This window comes from Myxine glutinosa, chromosome 6 (assembly GCF_964187855.1).
Source record: "Myxine glutinosa chromosome 6, kmMyxGlut1.1, whole genome shotgun sequence".
In the NCBI taxonomy this organism is placed as follows: Eukaryota; Metazoa; Chordata; class Myxini; order Myxiniformes; family Myxinidae; genus Myxine; species Myxine glutinosa.
This window is the reverse complement of record NC_136266.1, coordinates 72038232-72048923: the sequence shown is the minus strand read 5'-3', so window position 1 is coordinate 72048923 and position 10692 is coordinate 72038232.

The following is a 10692-nucleotide window of genomic DNA, read 5'->3' as shown; positions in this document are numbered from 1 at the left end:
TGGTAAAATAGTTAGGACCAAAAATGTTTAAAAGTTGACATGGCTCATTTTTCTTTACCGAGAACCTTTTGAACGCCTCACCTGTGTTAGTGCAAAAAAAAAAAAAAATCCTGAAATGGGTGTAAATGTAATATTATTACTCCTAATAAAAATGAACAGACTTTACTTGCATGAACACACTTCTTTTCATCATTTATGAAATACAACATGTAGCGAAGAATGCAGCCACTTAGCCAAACGGCCCTCATTTTTTCTCAAGGAATGTCGGAATGACAGGTAAGACGGTGCACAGGTAGGGACTTGTCCGTAACCTGCGGCGCTCTCTGATCCATAAAATGTAACTTCGAATCAAATTTACCACTCAGGGTCGCGTTTCGCCCGGGGAAACCCCGAGCTCGCACGGCAGGTACTGCTGTAGGATTTCATTGTTATACTCACCTGAACCTCCTCTGCAACCTTAATTCCACGTCACCGAGGACACTTCGTGCAAAGTTCAGGATTTCCACGGGAATATTCAGAGCAAGTTCCCAAAACTTTACGCTCAGTTAAAAAAAAATTCCATTAAAAGAAATGGGTAAATTAAAGCTTACCTTATTCCTTCGGATCGACGTCACAATTTTTCTTACATATTAATTGCCGTCCGCTGCAAATGTTTATATTCGAGAGAATAAAAAATGTCAGTCATTTCGAGGAAAAACGCAGCAGACAACATTTGGCAATTATTGAATACAACGCCCCCTGTAGGTTAGAGCAGGAATTTGTAATTTGTTCAGGATGCTGGCGATAGCTCGCCTACTCTTCGCGAAGGACACCGTGGGATCTATAACATCCACCGACTAATGTCTGCAGACGGGATTCAGTTTAGCGTCCATCTGAGCCACCAGGGACTGTACACACAATGATACATCGCCCTGCCTGTGAAACACCGACTGGGATGACCGTTTATGCCTGGGGCAGGATTCGAACCCAGGCTCGACGGCTCAGAGATCAGTGTGCATACCTCTGGGCAATCCTGCCAACCCATGAAGAGTGAGTGAAGAATGAGCAACGAAATCAAGAGGCTGTGATTTCTGTGTACTGCACTCATTAATCAATTGTTGAAAATAAATTTTTCATTGTTATTAATTTAAAAAATTAATTAGTTGTTGAAAAAGTTGTACGATTTAGTCAAATTAATTACTTCGGGCAATGAAGTGTGTACATAAGAGCTGTCAGTGTAGCTCTTCCCATGTGTGTTCGAATCCTGACCCAGCTCATGGTGTACCGCACGCAGGGCGGTCCACCAATGAGATGTGTGTGTGTCGTCCATCAGATGGATGTTAAGCTGGGTGTCCTATCTGCTAGCATTGGTAGTTGGTGGACGTTGAAGATCCTAAGGTGTTTTTCACGAAGAGTAGGTGAGTTATCGCCGGCTCCGTGAACAATTCAAGTCACTAATTCCTGAACACATCACTTCCAGTTGAACACCAGGCCTGGCCAGCAATGTCGTGAAAGACTTGGGACAACCTCGGCTGACCTCACAAAAAGTTTGGAATAACTGGTGATATTAAATAATTAGTACTACTAGTAGTAGTAGTAGTTAAATGATGTGTACATTCAGTAAACTCACAATAGTCCAATAAACTTTTCAACATATATATATATATTGTAACGATTTTGAGAAGTGTGTAACGAATTTGAGAAGTGTAACGGTTTTTGAGAAGTGTAACAATTTTGGAGGAAGTGTAACGAATGTGAAAACGTTACAATGTGAACGTTACAAAAGTACGGTAACACCCTGTTAATGTAAATAATGGTCGCAGTCGGCCTCCTAGTTAATTCCATGAAACTTACACGCAGGTCACGATATATCTTTTAAATAGTGTATTTCCTTATTCCATGTAGGCTAAATATGTGTTTTCCCACTAGATTGACTTTGCATTGTATCAAACAAAATAAGCGTAGGCCCTTCCAATTTCCCCAAAACCTCCCTTCCAATTGCCTTCCGCAATTTGGGCGGTTTTCTTCAAACCACCATTGGCCACGAGGTAGGTTTGGGGAAGAAAGGCGTGTCTCCACCTCGTCATAAGAGGGAAGGAGTGAACCAGCCCTAACAGCCAATCAACACCGCGGTGAGCGACCCGGTAGGCGTGCCCTCGGAGCCGGCGGCTTGATTTCGCCCGAGGTGATAAAAGCGACTGTAAGGGACTGCTTTAGGAGATGACTGAGAAAGGCCTTGGGAGATGAGCAAAGAGACTGCACCAAGAGGCGGTGAGATGCGAAACGCTCCAAGCCAAAGAGGAGAGGTACTCGGCAAGGAAACCAGCTTTGGAGAGACGCGCTGAAAGGAGGGAGACGGCTCCACCCCAAGAAGAGGAGCAGGTGTGCCGAACCAGCGCGTGACGTCTACCGCAGCGGATACACGACGGAGGGTTTCCCGCCAAAACCGCGAGGAATTGTGAGCTGCGGCCTCCCGACCTTGCCTCCCTCTCAAGCAATCCATCTCAAGCCTTACCTGCCTGCATTATCCCCTGTGTAAGTGTGAACGTCCTGTCCTGCTCGTGTCTTGGGGTTAAGTAAAAATGAATAGTGTAAGTTAACGATTCGCTGTGTTACTGCTTCTTCCATCCATTGCTTGTGTGTGTATAATAAAATCTGTTCTTCCTCCGTATTCTTCTTCTTCTTCTTTTTCATTCTCTTTCGGTCGCTTTAGAGATTTCCCGATTGAATATCTGTGGGGCGATCTGGTCAACGTCGGGTGGAATCGGGTTCTAATCGGGGAGTAACTGTTCGGACGCGGTTAAATACACCACCGCTCGGTCAATATAACATCTAAAAGCCGCGTCTGTAACAATATATATATATATCTGTCTATCTATCTATATATATATATATATATATATATATATATCAAGGATAAACCCCAACTCTAGCGGGAAAAATGGCCTTCAAACGATCATGGATTCATATATATATATATATATATATATATATATATATATATATACAGACTTGGCATTTAATATGGAATTTTTTTTTTTTCTTGACTTGGGTTTACTTTCTTAACTCAGTATATCAATCTGGTGAGTTTCTTTTACACTTTGGTGATTTATTTGTTAAAAGAACCATGTCACTGATTGTCTGTCGCAGCAAGAAGTCAACAACAGGATTATATCACAGGTGGCGTGGGAAAATGTACGGACAGGTGCATTTGATGATTGGCTTCACAGTCGGGTATACAAGGGTTGTTGCGTTCTGTATTAGTGGAAAACAACTGCTGCACGTCTCCAAAAGTTATTGCCGCTTCCTCTGGAGATGGTCCGTCAACTCGACAATGCTGTTTGTCATGGAGTGGTGGCTTTACGAAATTACGGCATGAAACAGCGTGCTATTGCTCGGCAGTATGGCATCACTCAAGGTCAGGTGTCAAAGATCCTGAAACGAAATGCTCAGAGGGGTGTCCCTACTCCAATACCGAGGCCAAGACGTCCCCGCAGAACCACAAGGAGGGATGATCGCCAGCTGCACCGGTTAGTCCGCAATGGCCGTACCTAGTCAGCTAATCGGCTTAGGGCTGAGTGGCAGCAACTGACAAATGTGCCTGTATCCAGAGGGCTAGTCGACCAACGACTGGTTCAAGCAGGCTATCGTGCCAGGTGTCCCCTGAGAAAGCCACGCCTGACCAGACAACACCGCCAGCGCCGATTGCAGTGGGCCAGAGAGCACCGTCAATGGCAGCCAGGACACTGGAATCACGTGATCTTCAGTGACAAGTCTAGATTTCTGGTCTATCGTCAAGATGGCCACGTCCGAGTGTGCAGACAAGTGCATGAAGCCTACAACAAAGATTGTATAGTGCCAAGAGTCCAAACTGGAGGTGGTTGGGTGACCGTTTGGGCTGCTTTTCATGCAGGAGGCAAACCTGACCTGGTTGTTCTGAATGGAAACCTGAACCAGTTCAAGTACAGGGCCATTCTGGAAGAAACATTGCTTCCATTTGCTCGTGCAGCCTTTGGAGGAAACTTTGTCTTCCAAGATGACAATGCACGGCCTCATCGTGCTCGCATGATCCAACACTTTCTTGCTGACTAATGGTGTAGAGCATATAGAGTGGCCTGCCATGTCCCCGGATATGAATCCGATAGAGAACTTGTGGGAGAATTAACGCGTCAAATCGACAACTTGGACCAGCAGTCGACCTCTGTGCGTGAATTGCAGCAGGCTATTGTCACTGCATGGCAAGCGATTCCTGTCCAAACCTTGGCAAATCTCGTGAACAGCATGCCTCAACGTGTACGTGCTCTCCTGAATGCTCGTGGGGGTTACACGAAGTACTGAACTGTAATTTTACTGTCCGTAATCCCAGTCGTAATTTAACTTTTGTTTTTGTAAAAAATTTTTTTCGCTAATGTGCAAAATACAGAGATACTTCTGGAAAACGTACAGAAGTTTAACACAGTACTGTCCGTGAATTGAGTTCGATATCAGTTTGCATCACTTTCAAGGATCAATTTATTTGCTTCTAAATGTCAAATGTGGTTTTTGTTTCTTTTGAAGGTCACATTAACAAAATCTAGAATAATTTCAACATAATTCCAATGAACTTTTGGTTCTAAGACATCTTGAAAAGTAAGTTCACCCCCACAAAAAAGATAATCCATATTAAATGCCAAGTCTGTGTGTATATATATATATATATATATATATATATATATATATATATATATATATGTAATATATATATATATATGTATATATATATATATGTATATATATATATATATATATATATATATATATATATATATATATATATATATATATATATATATATATACAGTGGAACCTTGACTTACGAGTTTAATTCGTTCTGTGACCGAGCTCGTAACTCAATTTGCTCGTTTCTCAAATTAAATTTCCCCATTAAAATGCATTGAAATGCTATTAATCCGTTCCAGCCCGCCAAAAACCACACCAATTTTTTTTTAAATATACAGTATATATAAAAATATCTCGCGCTTTATATTTCACCTGTATGCAGCATACAAGTTGGCAGGATGGCCTGGACTGGAGGTACGCACACTTGACTCTAAACTGTCCAGCCTGGGTTTGAATCCCGACCCAGCTATAACCTGTCATGGGTGAATCACAGGCAGGGTGATTCATCAATGTGTGTACCGCTAAACTGGGCGCCCCGTTTGCGTCCCATTAGTTGTTGGATGTTAAGGATCTCACCGTGTTTTCCACAAAGAGAAGGCGAGCTATCGCCGGCACTCTGAACAAGTTGTGGCCTGGCATGCTCTTCTCCTCTGCCGTTATATACGTCCTCCTCGGCATCTTTTTCCAGAAGAGCCCTGTCTCGTCACAGTTGAAGATTTGCTGGGGGATGTATCGTCTTCTATCAGTTCGGCAAAAGTTATAATAAAATCTTCAGCTGCCTTCACATCCGCCTCACCAAGTCGACAACACGCACACCTCGCTCATGTTTTTCGACGATTGCGTGTTTTATATCCAAGCACATCATCCTCTTCTTCTTCTCAGTACTGCCCTTGGCACTCAATTTCTTAGAACCCATGGTTAAAACTAAGAAATTTTCCAAAATAACCAAAATGCGAAAACAAAGCAGCAGCTATATACGGCAGAGCTGCTTGCACGGCAAGATAACCACGTGACCGGAACCCACCTGGTGGCGGGTGACGTAAGCTCCAAAATAACCAAAATGCGAAAACAAAGCAGCAGCTATATACGGCAGAGCTGCTTGCACGGCAAGATAACCACGTGACCGGAACCCACCTGGTGGCGGGTGACGTAAGCTCGTAACTCAGATCTCGGCTCGCATCTCAAAGCAATAAACCGCCCGAGCGACGGCTCGTATCTCGGAAAACTCGTAAGTTGGTGCACTCGTAAGTCAAGGTTCCACTGTATATATATATATATATATTGTTGCGAATATGGAATTTGGCCTCCATATCCGCTTGTAAATATTCCCCTATTTTCTCCAATACTCCCCAACTTTCCCCAATCCCCCATTCCCTAGTCCCATTGCATGTAAATAACAATCAGTAGAGCCGACCTTCCCCTTATTCCCCCATTAAATGTCGTGCCCAGGTCCACCGCACCACACGTAGACAACTTTCGGACATCTTCCTAGTTATTCTTATTCTATGTCAGTTAAGGCCTCGTCTCCATTAATTATGACTCTTCGTTGCACCAGAATGTGATTATATGGCATCAGTAGTGAGTTTAGGACCTTTCCCATACCTCCTTCCATCTTCTTCCCCAACAATTACAACAACAACAGAGGAGATGGCGGCGGAGCGGGGGAGGATGCGTCCTCACACCGGCTCGATTAGCTCCAGACCATGCGCTCCACGGGGTTACCACGAAGGGGCTCCTTGTCAGCTCCTCGTCAAGGGCGGAGCCTGGTAAACCCCCCGCACGCACCCAATGAGAAGCAACGTGCCGATTCCACGAGGCGGAGCTAACGAGCCGAGGGCGTGTCACTCCCCGCCGGATATACGCGGCCACGCGCCGGATGTGACGTGAGATGCGCCCCTAGCTGGAAAAAGAACGTTGCCTACGACCGCTGAGAGGAAGAGAACCCGCCTGTGAAAGAACGTTACCACCTCGAGCGCTGTGCAACCTTCCGCATCTTTGGACCGGACCGGACCGTACTGTACCCTGCCCCGAGCCCAGGAGGACCTGGAGCCATCGATCCTGCCTTTCCTAGCCATCAAACCCCCGTGTGAGTCAGCCGTTGTCCCGTGTGTCTGTCGTCTGTCCGGGGTTAATATAAGAGTGTGTCTAAGTGCCTGTCTTCCTGTAATATACCTCTAGCCCCTGTAATCTAACCTTTTCCGTACGAATATACTTGAGAATTGAAACATTGGTGTCGTATTGTGTTATTGTAATCCAGCCGGGTGTCTTCTTTTCCTTATTGAGCCAGCATCGCGCGACTTCGTCAACGTCGAGTATAGTCGGGTAATTTGTGCGGACACGACGGCCATTCCGCTCGGCCCACTTTAACATCAAAGCCGTGTCTGTAACAATTGGTGTCGGGAGTGAGATTCGAGGCCCGACCAAATTTTGAAAAAAAAAAAACGAATAGAGGAAAAAAAAAAAATTTGGTCAAAATTTGGAGCGGCCGAAATTTGTTTTGTTTTACGAAACTCGAATTTTGCAAGTCGCGCTATGGCGGATCAAGACGGCTGGGGTCCGGTAAAGGAGAGTGAGGTAGGGTCGATCCAGGACCAAATTGAGGGACAAGAGGAGAGCGAAGCAGTGAGGGCGGCAGGTTCGCAAAATAGCGCCGTCACGCACGAAGTAGCGGGCGCGCAAAAAGGCGCCTCGCACGAGCGTGCGGTAGCCGAGCCGGCTGTATCAGCGGGCTTTAACATGCAGCCGATTGACATGCAGGCCCTCATTGCGCAGTTACAGGCAGCTGTACAGATGAGTATGGGGAGCCAAATTGAGCGATTGGGTGAGCGGTTGGGGAACCGGATGGATGCTCAGGGTGAGCGATTGGAGGGCCAAATGGGGGTAATGGGAAACCAAATGGGGGTAATGAGGGACGAAGCGAGGGGTACCGGTGAGAAGTTAGACAATAATTTTGAGGAGTTAGACAAGAAAATTGGGAAGTTAGACAATAATTTTGAGGAGTTAGACAAGAAAATTGGGAAGTTAGACAATAATTTTGAGGGGTTAGACAACGGGATAAAAGAAGTGAAAAATGGGTTAACGGGGGTAGAAAACAGAATGGCCGCTCAAGAGAATCAAATAGAGGGAGTGAAAAATGGGTTAGAGGGGTTAGAAAACAGTATGGAAGGCAAATTGAGGGACATGAGGGACCAAGCGGAAAGGGAAGTTAAACAAATGGAGCAGCAGATAGAGGGGGTCAGAATGGGGGTAGAAACCAAACTGGATGCTCACAGGGAGGAAATGGAGCAGATGAGGGTGGCATCTGGGCAGGAGATGCAAGTGATGGGAGAGGAGATCAGAAGAGGAGTGAGTGAGGAGGTCGGAGGAGTGCGCGAGGAGGTGAGGCACTGTGAGGAGCACATGGAAAAGGAGGTGAGAAAGGCGACTGTAAAGTTACAAGGGGGCATAGAGGACCTGACGCAAGAGGTGGAGCAGCTGACGGTGGGACAGACGGAGTTAGTGGAGCAGGTTCAAAGGAACACTGCGGTATTAGGAGGTTTAAAGGCGACACAGAAAGAACTCAAAGATGACTTGGTAGCGACGAAGAGGGAATGTCAGATGGTACGTGAGGGACTGACAACGAGGTTGGACGAGGTGATAGAGGTAATGGAGACGAAGGACCGGCAGGTGAGGACGCACATGGAAACGGTCAAGGTAGCCTTGGAGGACGAGCTTGAGGAGACATACCGGGGAATAAAAGAGGTGAGGCACAAATTAGAAGAAGTGGAAGAAGGGGTGAGCGAAATTAAGAAGCGACGGAGAGGGGATAACAAAGAGATAAAAGAGGAGATAAAAGAATTGGTCCAAAGTCTGTGTTTGGATCGTGATGTGCTCGTTAACCGGATGAGGGATTCGCAGGTGATGGAGGAGAAGCGAAGAGGAAGAGGACCCGGTGTAAGTGGTGACCAATATGGTCGTGCGTATGATGCGCCAGGGGATTTAAGAAGCTTGGGGGTCGAGATGGACCCGGGTGTTCGTGAGAGGCCGTGGGTGAAGTGTGCGACAGGTCTGGTGTGCGAAAAAGGAGGTGTGCGAGAAAATCCGACTCTGGGGTGCGTGAGGAAAAAGTGCGTGCCAAGGAGTGAGTGTGCTGGCGAGAGTGAGTCGGACGTAGCGTGTGTGCGAGGGAGCACATGGAAGCGCGGTGTGGTGAGTGTTACAGAGGGTGTGACGGGAGAGTGTGCACAGGAGTGTGCGCGAGAAAGGTGTGTGACGGACAGGTGCATGAGGAAAGAGTGCGCTGTCAGAAGTAAGGAAGAGTGTCCACCTGTGGTGAGTGTTACAGAGGGTGTAACGGGAGAGTGTGTGCGAGAAAGGTGTGTAACGGACAGGTGCATGGGGAGAGAGTGCGCTGTCAAAGGCAAGGAAGAATGCATGCCTGTGGTGAGTGTTACAGAGGGTGTGACGGGAGAGTGTGCGCAGGAGTGTGCGCGAGAAAGGTGTGTGACGGACAGGTGCATGGGGAAAGAGTGTGCTGTCAAGAGTAAGGGTGAGTGCGCTGTCAGGAATGGAGGTGAAAGTAGTGAGAGTGACATGGAGCGTGAGTTAGTTGTGACAGGTGAGCGAGGATGTACACCTGGGATGGAAGGATGCACCCCTGGAATGGTAGAGCGTGAGTGGGAATGCACGCTGGAGTTGGTGGTGAGGCACGTGGTTGGGTGTGCGAATGAGAGCACACCTGTGATTGTCACAGAGGAGGTGACCGAGGAGGGGGTGCGAAGCGGTGTATTGGTGAGGTGTGCGAGCAACGAATGTGTGCCAAAGTGTTCGGTGGTCAGGTGTGTGACCAAAGCTGTGAGTGGAATGGGTGTACCTGGGTGTGTAAGGAAAGGTAGCATGGGAACGGCTGGATGTGTGAGCAAGGAACGGGCTGCGGGGTGTAAGAATCCAGGTGAAGCATCGACGTTAGACGGGGTAGAGTTTAGAACGACTTATAGCCGAATCGGGCCCTCGGTGCGTGCCAGGCCTCGCTTTGAACGGCCGCGTCCGTGCTCCACTAGGCGGAGCGGGCGGCTGGATAGGAAGGGTCGTCATGGCGACCACGTTTTGTTGAGACGTGCCGGCAGGTCGAGATCGGGACATTGGATGGCTCCACGCCGAGGTGATGCGTGGGATCTCGGCCCGGGTAAGCCCCCGTCCCTGCACCGAGTGCCGGACGCATCCAGCCGCTGGCACAAAACAACCAGCATCCATTGCTTGGCTTTACGAAGCCGGGCTTTGGACAGGAATTGGCGCACCGAGAGGCAGTAGTGAGTAGACTGGGTGATGAGGTTAGTGTTTTGGCCCCGAAATTAGAAAAAGGCGAAATTTGATGATTGGCAAAGGATTGGCAGAGTGATGATTGGTAATGGTACAGTGATTGGCAGATGATTGGCAAATTTTTAATTTGTTGAAATTTGATGTGCAAAATTGGTAGTGAGAGGCCCCCGATGTGGTGGGATGGCATCCTTGCCACCCTTCCCATGTGGGGGCAAAGGAGCTATAGCTTATGGGGTGTATGGCAGTGAAAACTAGCCCGGGTGGGTTAGGATATTGTGTGTAGGGATCTAGCGAAGATGACATTAGGTAACGTTAAGTTTAGTTAGTGACTGATACCTGTAGTGGGGACGCAGGTAGATTAGTATGGATGATAATGACGTGGGAGCGCAATAGTTTAAAGGGACGACTGGGAAGCGCAAGTTTCAGAAGGGAGTAGTTAGCTGAGATGATGCTGTGTGTGTGAGAATTGAACAGGTGTGCAATTGGACAGGTGTGTGGAGCAGTGTATGAGTAGTGAGTGTGTGGATCAGCGCGAATGCGCTTGGGGAGAGAAGGGTGCAGGTGGCACCAGGTGTGAGAGCACAGGTGTGCAGGTACAGGTGTGTGGAGAGAGTTGGAGTGAGTGGTACGGAGTGGTGTGCATGGTGCGAAGGTGTGGATGGGGGAAGAGTGGACCCCTTTCACGAGCACCCGGGGCGGGTAGTGTAAGTGTTAGGTAGAGGGTGCAGGTAAATTGTGGTTGGATATTGGCATTTG